Source organism: Chiloscyllium plagiosum, chromosome 9, assembly GCF_004010195.1.
Source record: "Chiloscyllium plagiosum isolate BGI_BamShark_2017 chromosome 9, ASM401019v2, whole genome shotgun sequence".
In the NCBI taxonomy this organism is placed as follows: domain Eukaryota; kingdom Metazoa; phylum Chordata; class Chondrichthyes; order Orectolobiformes; family Hemiscylliidae; genus Chiloscyllium; species Chiloscyllium plagiosum.
In genome coordinates this window covers 11,730,387-11,743,011 of record NC_057718.1, presented here as the reverse complement: position 1 = coordinate 11,743,011, position 12,625 = coordinate 11,730,387, and the positions used below count along the sequence as shown (strand labels likewise).

The 12,625-nt window shown below is 44.3% G+C and overlaps 1 protein-coding gene, 1 non-coding gene and 1 pseudogene across 3 annotated transcripts in view; all 3 read left to right on the top strand.

The window, feature by feature from the left end:
- wdr27 (WD repeat domain 27) overlaps positions 1 to 12,625 on the top strand; it is a 531,763-nt gene that overhangs the window by 485,944 nt on the left and 33,194 nt on the right. The gene's annotated exons all lie outside the window — the stretch shown is intronic.
- LOC122553302 lies at positions 10,503 to 10,621 on the top strand. The gene has a single exon (XR_006312682.1). It is a non-coding gene; the product is annotated as a 5S ribosomal RNA (ribosomal RNA).
- On the top strand, positions 12,108 to 12,216 carry LOC122553284 (annotated as a pseudogene).

The window sequence follows — 12,625 nt, the reverse complement described above, 5'->3', positions numbered from 1 at the left end:
AATGACCTCTTGCTGGCCCCTCTCCCCTGTGAGAACATTCTGCACCCTCTCTGAGACATCCTTGATCCTGGCACCAGGGAAGCAACACACCATTCTGCTTTTTCGCTGCTGGCCACAGAAACGTCGGTCTGTACCTCGGACTACAGAATCCCCTAACACAATTGATCTCTTGGAAGCCGACATACCCCTCATTGTATTAGAGCCAGTCTCAGTACCAGAAACTTGACTGTTCGTGCTACATTCCCTGAGAATCCATCACCCCCCACATTTTCCAAAACAGCATAGCTGTTTGAAATGGGTATATCCACAAAAGACTCTTGCCCTAGGTGCCTACCTCTCTTTCCTTTCCTGAAGTTAACCCATCTATGTGACTGTATCTGAGACTTTCCCCCCTTCCTATAACTGCCATCCATCACATACTGTTGCTGTTTCAAGTTCCTCATCGCTTCTAACTTCCAACCGATCCATTCGATCTGATAAGATTCACATCCAACAGCATTTTTGGCAGATATAATCCGCAGTAACCCTTAAACTCTCTTTAAACTCCCACATCTGACAAGAGGTACATATCACTGTACTAAAGGCCATTTTTGCTCCTTCACAATCTACTGTCCCAGAAAATAACACCGTCTTATTCCTGTACAAAACACTGCCTCAGGTTAAATTAATAGCTATAGCTTATATTTTAAGTTTAATCAAGTGACATATCTCCAAAAACATATAATCAAGAAAGAACTCTCTCTACTCACTACTGCAGCCTTTCTATTGGACTCACTTAAAACAATGATTAATTTATCTGATTCTGTGTTGTGAAATTCATCCAAACCGGTTCCTCCAAGCTCAGTTGTGAAATTCACTGTTTGTTCATTTTCCCAGACGCACTCCGATGTCCAGCGATACATGAATTCAAAAACAGCAAAGGCTGTAACTGTGCAGGTTTTCTGTCTCTCTGTCTCTCCCTCTCTCTCTCTCTCTCCTGCACAGTCCTCACCATGTGCTTCCTTTGTCTGTTCTTCTTCCTTTTAAAACTGCTGTTGTTTTGACTTTTATTTTCCAAAATTCCAAAACAATGCAACAGCATATAAAACAGTAAATGCTGCTCCTGGAATTCGAGGAAATCACCTCCAACACCTAAAATACCTCAAAAAAAGGAACAGCTGTTACAGCCAGATATTTTTCCGTCCTCCATCTTGGATTACCCAGAATCTTTTTTTCCAATTTTGAGTCATCTGCAAACTTACTAACTGTAACTCTTATGCTCGCATCCAAATCATTTATGTAAATAACAAAACATAGAGGACCCAGTACCGATCCTTGTGGCACTCCACTGGTCACAGGCCTCCAGTCTGAAAAACAACCCTCCACCACCACCCTCTGTCTACATGTTTAGTTAAAATTTTAATATGTCTGTCAGCAATCCAAGGTTATGATCAGCTGTTATCACAGTGTCTGCATCAACTGAAGCTAATGAGGAAGATGGTGGAATGGTATTCTGGAGACCCTGATAAATGCTTTGAAGACATGGGTTCAATTCTCACCATGGCAGCTGGTAACACTTAAAATTCACTATTATCTGGCATTGAAGATCATGTCTCAGTAATGGTGACTGTTAAACCACCATCAGTTATCCCAAAAATCCATCAAGCAACCCTTTGAGAAGATAACCTGCCACCTTAGCCAGTCTGGTCTATGTGGTGGCTGACTTTGAACTGTCCTCCGAAATAGCCTTTCAATTCAACAACTGCTAGACTTGCCAATAATGCTCACAGCTAACCGGCAAATACCTGGATGGACTGTTTTCAGTTACACCCTTCTCTGCAGATATGACAGCTGTCCTTGTTGAGAAACTCACCAATAGCATAAGAATACTGTGGCTTGAGCATTTGTCTGCTGATTTTAGTTGCCACTTTGTCCTTCTAGAATAGAATATCCCACCACTTAAACACTCAAATGGGCCCAGGGTGTGCCCAGTGTTTCAAATGGTAGCTCTTAATCCAGCACAACTCCAAACACAAGAGAAATGAATGAGAAGTTAATTCATTGCTGATGATCATTCATCTCATTGTGAGAGGACCGAGGGCCAGAATACCAGGAAAATTCCCTAACGTACAATACTTTTTGGCTAAATATCTTTGGCAGGGACTGTATAACTAGGATGCAAAGTACGGTGTACTAATGAGGTCAATTTATGCTGTGAAATATTAAGCATGTTAATTGAGCATGTTAATGCATATGAAATTTGATTATCTGGTACTTTAACAAAAGTTTTTAAGTGAGTTATCAATTCCATTAAACTAAGACCAATTTTACATCTTGAATTTTGAAATCTGTTCCAAGAATTGTTGAGGGTGATATCAATGCCTACATCTCAACTTGCTAATATAAAATATAGAAAAGAAAAATCACACCTAAGTTGTACAGTCTATTTCTGAATTGTATTGCCACAATTTGTAATAAATAAAGTAAATCGCAAGGGTCCTGAACTTTTCATTTCTCTTTCCGATATTGATTGCTGTGTTGTCCAGCAACGTTTGAAAATACCCCAAATATCCTTGTATAATCTGAACTTGTGTTTTTCATTCCCACAGATCAAATTCTCACTACCTTCAGCTTTAATCCCTCTGAAAGAAATAATGATTTCCTTTCCATCATTATACTCATTCACTCCATCTCCTTATTTCTCTTTGGCCCACAGTGTGGTGGCTGTTGTGCTTTGTTAGCGTAGACTGCAGGTTATCCACCATAAGATATCGGAACACAGGAGCAGGAATAGGCTATCTGGCTTCTTTGAACCCGCTCTGCGTTTCTAGCTGATCTTCTACCTCGGTACCATTTTCTCACACTACCTTTGTATCCCTTGATACCTTCAATATCTGGAACAGAGAGTCCTAGGGGTTCAGGTACATAATTCTTTGAAATTTGCATCACATGAAGGCAGAGTACTAAGGAGGCATTTAGCACACTTGCCTTCATTGCTCAGACCTTTGATTTGATTTGGTTTATTACTGTCACATGTATCTAGGTACAATGAAAGGCTTGTTTTGTATGTAGTATAGGCAAATCATACCTTACAAATTGCAAAGGGGTCATAGAACAGAGCAAGGGATACAATATTGTGGGTGCAGAGAAGGTGCATAAAGAGTGAGATCGACATTAAATTTAAACTTTTGAGAGTTCCATTCAGAAGTCTAATAACAGCAGGGAAGAAGCTGTTCTTGAATCTGTTGGTCCGTGGTTTAAGCTTTTGTATCTTCTCCCCGATGGAAGAGGCTGGGCGAGATTATAACCGGGGTGGGAGGAGTCTTTGATCATGTTATCTGCCTTTTTGAGGCAGTGAGATGTGTAGATGGAGTCAGTGGATGGAAGGGTGCATTGTGTGATGACTGAGCTAGGTTCACAACTCTCCATAATTTCTTATGGTTCTGGGCAGAGCAGTTGCCATACCAACCTGTAATGCATGTGGATAGAATACTTCCTATGGTGCATATATACAAACTGGTAAGAGTCTTTACGGACATGCTGAAATTCCTTAGCCTCCTGAGGAAGTAGAGGTGTTATTTTGCTTTCTTAACCATTGTATTAATGTGGGTGGACCAGGACAGATTGTTGGTGATTGTCATTCCTGGGAACTTGGTGCTGTTGACTATCTCCACCTCAGCTCCTTTGATATAGATAGGGATGTGACTGCATCTTGCTTCTTGAAGTCAATGATCAGCTCTTTTATTTTGCTGACTTTGCGGAAGAGATTGTTATCTTTACAACAAGCCACCAAACAATATTTGTCTTTCCTGTGTTCTGTCATGTCATTATATTTGAGCTCCTGCCTACAACGGTGGTGTCATCAGCGAACTCATAGATGGAGTTAGGATGAAATTTGGCCACACAGTCATGAGTGTACAGGGAGTATAGTAAAGGGCTGAGTCCACAGCCTTATGGGGTGACAATGTTGAGGAGCTGTTGTGTGCTATTCTCACTGATTGTGTTCTGTGAGTCAGGAAGTTGAGTTGCAGAAGGCAGAGAAAAGTACCTAGGTTTTGGAGTTTGGAGATTAGTTTGATGCTGTATAGGCCTTGTCACAAACAGCGGGGGTCCACGTGGTCCATATGAGTCTTTAGCTTCGTAAAGGAGTTGAGACATCATATTGCAGCTGTACAGGATGTTGGTGAGGCCTCTTTTGGAGTATTGTGTACAGTCCTAGTCACCCTGCTATAGGAAGGATATTAATAAATTGGAGTGGGTTCAGAAAAGATTTACCAGGATGTTGCTAGGAATGGAAGGCTCAAGTTATGGCTGGTTAGGCTGGGATTTCTTTCACTGGAATGTAGGCGATTGAGGGGTGACCTAATGGAGCATATAAAATCATGAGGAGCATAGATAAGGTGAACAGTAAGGGTCTTTTTTCTAGGATGAGGGAGTTCAAAACTAGGGGATGTAAGTTTAAGGAGAGAGGACAAAGATGTAAAAAGGACATGAAGGCAACCTTTTTACACAGGGAGTGGTTCATGTGTGGAATGAACGGCCAGAGGATGTGGTGAATGCAAGTATAGTCACAAAGTTTCAAAGACATTGTAACTATGACATTGTAACTAAGACAGAGAACATCGAACATAGAACATTACATAGCCCTCGATGTTGCGCCAACCTGTGGAACCAATCTGAAGCCCAACTATCCTACACTATTCCATTTTCATCCATATGTCTATCCAATGACCATTTAAATGCCCTTGAAGTTGGCAAGTCCACTACTGTTACAGGCAGGGTGTTCCACACCCCTACTACTCTCTGAGTAAAGAAACTACCTCTGACATCTGTCCTATATCTATCACCCCCTCAATTTAAAGCTCTGCCCCCTGGTGCTAGCCATCATCATCCAAGGAAAAGGCTCTCACTGTCCATCCTATCCAACTCTCTGATTATCTTTATAGAATTAGAATCCCTACAGTGTGGAAACAGACCTTTGGCCCAACAAGTCCACGCCAACTCTCCAAAGAGTATCCCACTCAATGCACATAACCTACACATCCCTGAACACTATGGGCAATTTAGCATGGCCAATTTACCTAACCTGGACAACTTTGGGTTGTGGGAAGGAACCGGACCACCCAGAGGAAACCCATGCAGACACAGGGAGAATGTGCAAACTCCACACAGACAGTCGTCCGAGGCAGGAATCGAACCCAGGACCTGCCTGAGAGGCAGCAGTGCTAACCACTGAGCTACTGTGCCATCTCATATGTCTCAATTAAGTCACTTCTCAACTTTCTTCTCTCTAACGAAAACAGCCTCAATTCCCTCGGGCTTTCCTCATAAGACCTTCCCTCCATACCAGGCAACATCCTAGTAAGTCACTTTTAAACCCTTTCCAAAGCTTCCACATGTTTCCCATAATGCGGTGACCAGAACTATATGCAATATTCCAAGTGCGGCCGCACCAGAGTTTTGTACAGCTGCAACATGACCTAGTGGCGCCAAAACTCAATCCCTCTACCAATAAAAGCTAACACACTGTATGCCTTCTTACAACCCTATCAACCTGGGTGGCAACTTTCGGGGATCTATGTACATGGACACCAAGATCTCTCTGCTCACCTACACTGCCAAGAATCTTACCATTAGCCCAGTACTCTACGTTCCTGTTGCTCCTTCCAAAGTGAATCACCTCACACTCTTCCGCATTAAACTCCATTTGCCACCTCTCAGCCCAGCTCTGCAGCTTATCCATGTCCCTCTGTAACCTGCAACATTCTTCGACACTGTCCACTACTCCACCAACCTTAGTGTCATTAAAGACATTTGGATAAATATGTGAACAGAAAGGATTTAGAGGGATACGGGCCAAACACAGGCAAGTGGGACTAATTTGGTTTGGGAACATGGTCGACTCAGACTAGTTGGACTGAAGAGTCTGCTTCTATGCTGTATGACTCTATAAATAAGAAAAATAAACAAGATAAAAGCAAGATAAAAGTATGCTTTAAGCAACATAAGTCAAACATTTAAGGGACAGAAATTTTCTTTTGGTCTTTGGCTCTGCAGTGTTACCAGGGAGGCTGCTCCCTGGAATGCACCCACCCAGGCTCAGGAAGCAACACAGGCTGGAAATAGCTGATAACAGAAACAGGTTCATGGAGGAGTGGGGTCATCAGCAAAGGCTCTCATGGGGCCCTTCCCTTCAGAATGCCGGATCCGTGATTACCTTTTGAATGAGGGAGCCTCACCCCCACTGGGAGGCAAAAATCATTGACACATGTTTATTTGTCATGGTTCTGCATAGTGAGAGGCCCACTCCACAAATAATCACATCAGCAGAATTAAACCCTTGATCATAAAATTGTCACTTAATGGCTTCATTTGCCAGTGGAGTGAGAAGTGTAACCAGGGAATATTCCTGTTCCAGACTTCAGTTTGGTGCTGACACCCCAGTACCTGCTTGATTAAATGCTCTCCCTGCTTCCAAAACCTTCATGAAGAGATAAAATTCCACCCATAAAGTATTAATTAAATTACCCTTAACTCCTATTATACATTTTCTGTTCTAATGAATTCGTCTCAAAAAGGTTCCATTAATTTTCATTGGCAGATCATTAATTTATTGTTTTGAGTAAATGCTCTTTTTACCTCAGCACATCAACTGCAAACAGCTGCCAGCCAGCCTCTGAGCCTCCCCACTAAAGACTCACTTTTCCCTCTCCAGTCCCCTCCCCCACACACACCCCAATCCCTAGATGATATTGTTGGTATTGTCTGAAATCAGTGACACTGTGACATGCAAGCTATAACTGGAAAGCAGAAGCACACTTACTCTTCACCTCAATACCAATGAGGAAGGGTGAATTTAAAATGACTCTAAGTCTCTGATGTGTGGTCATGGAGTACCAATGTAATCGTGCCTGCTCTGGGTGCTAACAAATACAAGTCCCATATTACTCAAGATGCTGATTATGGTTTTTTTGCTCTGGTCCTGAGTTGCATTTGCAAATTTCATTTTACACTTCTTGCTGATCACATAGAGTGTTACATAGATTTACTGTAAATGAAGAACGAGAATTTTCAAAAGACTTATCAGCAAAAATGTATTAGAACAATTTGAGAAATATTCAGATTGTTGTCTTTAATGTTTGCTTGACGAGTATTCCTTTGCAAGAACATGTTGGATTAAGAGACACCTACCACCCAGCTTGTGTATTGTTTTGTCTGTGTTAATGTTTTGGATAGTTTAGCTCAACCTTGAAATTCAGTGGTATGCTCAGTGCTACTTGTGATGCGTTCGGTTATAAGTATCAGAAACTTGGCACAGAGTGAATACTCATTGCTCCACCAGGCCCTGACTTCAGCCAACTAAGAACTCGAAGTCCCTCCATTAAACTACTCTCCCTCTCTACCTCTTTTGCCTCCTTGAGGAACATTCCTTTCAACCTATAATGTTTTCCAAATGTTTGGTCATCTGTTCTACATCGCAGTGACTAGACCTCAAAGGTGTGCTTTTAAATTTGTTTGCGAGATGTGGGCCTTCCTGGCTAGGTTGGTATTCACTGCCTATCCCTAATTGTCCAGAGGCCAATTAAGAGTCAATCATATTACTATGGGTCTGGGGTTACATGTAGGCCAGACCAGATATGTACGGCAAATTTCCTTCCCTTAAGGGCAACAATCAGTTGGGTTTCTTACCAAAGAAACGTTGACAGTGTTTACACGGTTACCATTAGGCTCCCTTTTATTCCAGATTTTATTGAATTCAAATTTCACCATCTATCATGTGAGATTCAAACCCATGTCCTCAGAACATTGGCTTAGGGTTTCCGATTACTAGTCCAATGATATTACATGACAACCCGCACATACCTCATTTGCGACGAAGCACTTTGAAACATCCAGTAGTTGTGGCAAGTACTATGTAAATGCAAGTTTTTCTTTTTGGCAAAAGACAATCAATAGTGACATGAGAAACAATCTAGTATCTGGAATGCATGCAAATGTGAGTGCTGTCCATCAGAGAGCACTCACAGACAAGACTGACTGGCCATTTGTGTGATGTAACTATTTTGTGATTCCATTTTTCCTTTCTTGTAGTATCCCCTTTTGTGGCTCAGTTTCACATTCACTTTGATAATGCACTTGTGTAGCACCTTTGGATGTTTTGCCATCTTGAAGATACTCTGTTAACACCAAATGTTGAGGGTGAAGCAGAGCGGAAAACAAGTCATGGAAATTCAACAGTTTGCTTTACATTATGCTTAATTTTTTATTCTACTGAAGTTATTGACAAAACTAAATTGGAATCTTGCTGCTTGCAAGCTGTCAACCACATTTGCTTTCAAAGTATTGGTGACAATTCTCTTACCCCAGACCTTGGAATACAAGTACGGTCACCCAGCCACAACATCACCGCTCTGTGTAGTTGTACTCCTTATAGTTAGGCTTTTTGTTGACAGTGGGTGTCACTGGGTATCCCTTTTCCGGAGATCAGTGTTGAATATGGGAGACTAAGTCCACCCCAATCTGATAATGCCATACTGGCCTAGGTGGGGATAAAGCAGAAGATCTTGGGATCTTACAGAATACAGACCTCCGAACACAGGACTCCTCATAGTCTATACAATGTTGTCTAACAAACTACTGTAAATTTTGTCTAATTGCTATCATGTAATAAACTATATCTTGTTGATACAAGGGTCTCTTCTTGTTAAGACTCAGCAATGGTTTATCCTACACTTCTGTAAAGCTATTAGTCCTCCAGATCCTGTCAATGGAAAGAGGATAGGTGGCAGCATCCTTCCGTCCACAAATGCCACATTCAGCCAGGCGAGAGTTTTGCAGCTGAACACTATGGACCATTTCAAGTTAGGGGATTCAGTGTTGTCAGGTGTGTGGTTAGTTGGGAATCTGAACAGAACAGAACAGAAGCCTTGAGCTGATATGTGTTGTTGGAGAGGGGTGCAGAGAGACCGAGGAGCTTACAAGGTGCCCACTTGGCTTGTCTTTATAGCTGAAAGACCCAACCGACACGTTTGATGAAAGCTCTCACTATCTCGACCACATTCCAAGTTCAGGTTGGGGGGAGATTTCTGTTACAAATGTAACAGAGATATTCTATGACCAACCAACTGGATCTTGAAACATATTGTATGCAATAATAAGATTGTTGGGTTGTTTGTAATTATTGACTCAATCCAATTTAAGTTCTTTCAATAGACAATAGACAATAGGTGCAGTAGTAGGCCATTCAGCCCTTCGAGCCTGCACCGCCATTCAACCTGATCATGGCTGATCATTCCTAATCAGTATCCTATTCCTGCCTTATCTCCATAACCCTTGATTCCACTATCTTTGAGAGCTCTATCCAACTCTTTCTTAAATGAATCCAGAGACTGGGCCTCCACTGCCCTCTGGGGCAGAGCATTCCACACAGCCACCACTCTCTGGGTGAAGAAGTTTCTCCTTATCTCTGTCCTAAATGGTCTACCCCGTATTTTTAAGCTGTGTCCTCTGGTTCGGCACTCACCCATCAGCGGAAACATGTTTCCTGCTGCCAGAATGTCCAATCCTTTCATAATCTTATACGTCTCAATCAGATCCCCTCTCAGTCTTCTAAACTCAAGGGGAGACAAACCCAGTCGCTCCAGTCTTTCAGTGTAAGGTAATCCCGCCATTCCAGGAATTGACCTCGTGAACCTACGCTGCACTCCCTCAATAGCCAGAATGTCTTTCCTCAGATTTGGAGACCAGAACTGCACAGTACTCCAGGTGTGGTCTCACCAGGGCTGCAGAAGCACCTCTTTGCTTCTATACTCAATTCCTCTTGTTATGAAGGCCAGCATTCTATTAGCCTTCTTCACTACCTGCTGTACCTGCATACTTGCCTTCATTGACTGGTGTACAAGAACACCCAGATCGCTCTGTACTGCCCCTTTACCTAAATTGATTCCACTTAGGTGGTAATCTGCCTTCCTGTTCTTGCCACCAAAGTGGATAAGGATCCATTTATCCACGTGAAAGTGCATCTGCCATGCATCTGAGCACTCACCTAACTTGTCCAGGTCACCCTGTAATCTCCTAACATCCTCATCACATTTCACCCTGCCACCCAGCTGATGAAATTTGCGAATGTTATTGCTAATACCATCTTGTATATCCTGAAGATAGATTGTAAAAAGCTGCGGTCCCAGTACTGATCCGTGCGGTACCCCACTGGTCAGTGCCCGGCATTCCGAAATGGAGGGGTGGAGGAGTGTGGAAGGATGAGAGAATGCAGGCTGCAGCCCTATGAAGCAGGGGGAGGGCTTGCAGTTGGCCTGTGTGGGGATGTGGGAGACTACAGGAGCCTGGTGGGCAAGGGCTGGCCTGAAAGGCAGCTGGAGGGACGGAGGGAGGGAAGCACGCACGGAGGAGGAAGAGCAAAGAGAAAAGAGAAAAAAAAGCCAAAGGGGATAAAGAGAAAGAGCAACAAAGAAAATGTGGCTGGCCAGCACGCCTTGAAGTAGGGAGAAAAGGCAGGGGCCAGCGCCTACGGCCATACTAGTCTGAAAACGCCAGATCTCGTCTGATCTCGGAAGCTAAGCAGACTCAGGCCTGGTTAGTACTTGGATGGGAGACCGCCTGGGAATACCAGGTGCAGTAGGCTTTTTCCGCCAGCAGTGGCTGCTCAAGTCACCCCTCTGCACTTGTCTTGTGCCAGGCAATGGAGCAGCAGGTTATTTTTGCTGCTGCTGCTGTGCCTGGCATCAGTCTCCTGCAGGCACGAGACACGGAGGGGAGGAGAGCGGAGCGCTGCCAAAATCAGCAAGAAAGGCGGAAAGAAAGGGATTGGGGCTGCACGCTGTCTGCGCGTGGCAGTCAGGAAAGGCGGACAATAGACAATAGGTGCAGGAGTTGGCCATTCTGCCCTTCCAGCCTGCACCACCATTCAATATGATCATGGCTGATCATCCTTAATCAGTATCCTGTTCCTGCCTTATCTCCATAACCCTTGATTCCACTATCCTTGAGAGCTCTATCCAACTCTTTCTTAAACAAATCCAGAGACTGGGCCTCCACTGCCCTCTGGGGCAGAGCATTCCACACAGCCACCACTCTCTGGGTGAAGAAGTTTCTCCTCATCTCTGTCCTAAATGGTCTACCCCGTATTTTTAAGCTGTGTCCTCTGTTTCGGCACTCACCCCGCAGCGGAAACATGTTGCCTGCCGCCAGAGTGTCCAATCCTTTGATCATCTTATATGTCTCAACCAGATCCCCTCTCAGTCTTCTAAACTCAAGGGTACACAAGCCCAGTCGCTCCAGTCTTTCAGCGTAAAGTAGTCCTTCCTCAAATTTGGAGACCAGAACTGCACACAGTACTCCAGGTGTGGTCTCACCAGGGCCCTGTACAGCTGCAGAAGGACCTCTTTGCCTCTATACTCAATCCCTCTTGTTATGAAGGCCAGCATGCTATTAGCCTTCTTCACTACCTGCTGTACCTGCATGCTTACCTTCATTGAGTGGTGTACAAGAACCCCCAGATCTCTCTGTACTGCCCCTTTACCTAAATTGATTCCACTTAGGTGGTAATCTGCCTTCCTGTTCTTGCCACCAAAGTGGACAACCATACATTTATCCACATTAAACGGCATCTGCCATGCATCTGCCCACTCACCTAACTTGTCCAGGTCACCCTGTAATCTCCTAACATCCTCATCACATTTCACCCTGCCACCCAGCTGATGAAATTTGCGAATGTTATTGCTAATACCATCTTGTATATCCTGAAGATAGATTGTAAAAAGCTGCGGTCCCAGTACTGATCCGTGCGGTACCCCACTGGTCAGTGCCCGGCATTCCGAAATGGAGGGGTGGAGGAGTGTGGAAGGATGAGAGAATGCAGGCTGCAGCCCTATGAAGCAGGGGGAGGGCTTGCAGTTGGCCTGTGTGGGGATGTGGGAGACTACAGGAGCCTGGTGGGCAAGGGCTGGCCTGAAAGGCAGCTGGAGGGACGGAGGGAGGGAAACACGCACGGAGGAGGAAGAGCAAAGAGAAAAGAGAAAAAAAAGCCAAAGGGGATAAAGAGAAAGAGCAAGAAAGAAAATGTGGCTGGCCAGCACGCCTTGAAGTAGGGAGAAAAGGCAGGGGCCAGCGCCTACGGCCATACTAGTCTGAAAACGCCCGATCTCGGAAGCTAAGCAGACTCAGGCCTGGTTAGTACTTGGATGGGAGACCGCCTGGGAATACCAGGTGCAGTAGGCTTTTTCCGCCAGCAGTGGCTGCTCAAGTCACCCCTCTGCACTTGTCTTGTGCCAGGCAATGGAGCGGCAGGTTATTTTTGCTGCAGCTGCTGCTGTGCCTGGCATCAGTCTCCTGCAGGCACGAGACACGGAGGGGAGGAGAGCGGAGCGCTGCCAAAATCAGCAAGAAAGGCGGAAAGAAAGGGATTGGGGCTGCACGCTGTCTGCGGGTGGCAGTCAGGAAAGGCGGACAATAGACAATAGGTGCAGGAGTTGGCCATTCTGCCCTTCCAGCCTGCACCACCATTCAATATGATCATGGCTGATCATCCTTAATCAGTATCCTGTTCCTGCCTTATCTCCATAACCCTTGATTCCACTATCCTTGAGAGCTCTATCCAACTCTTTCTTAAATGAATCCAGAGACTGAG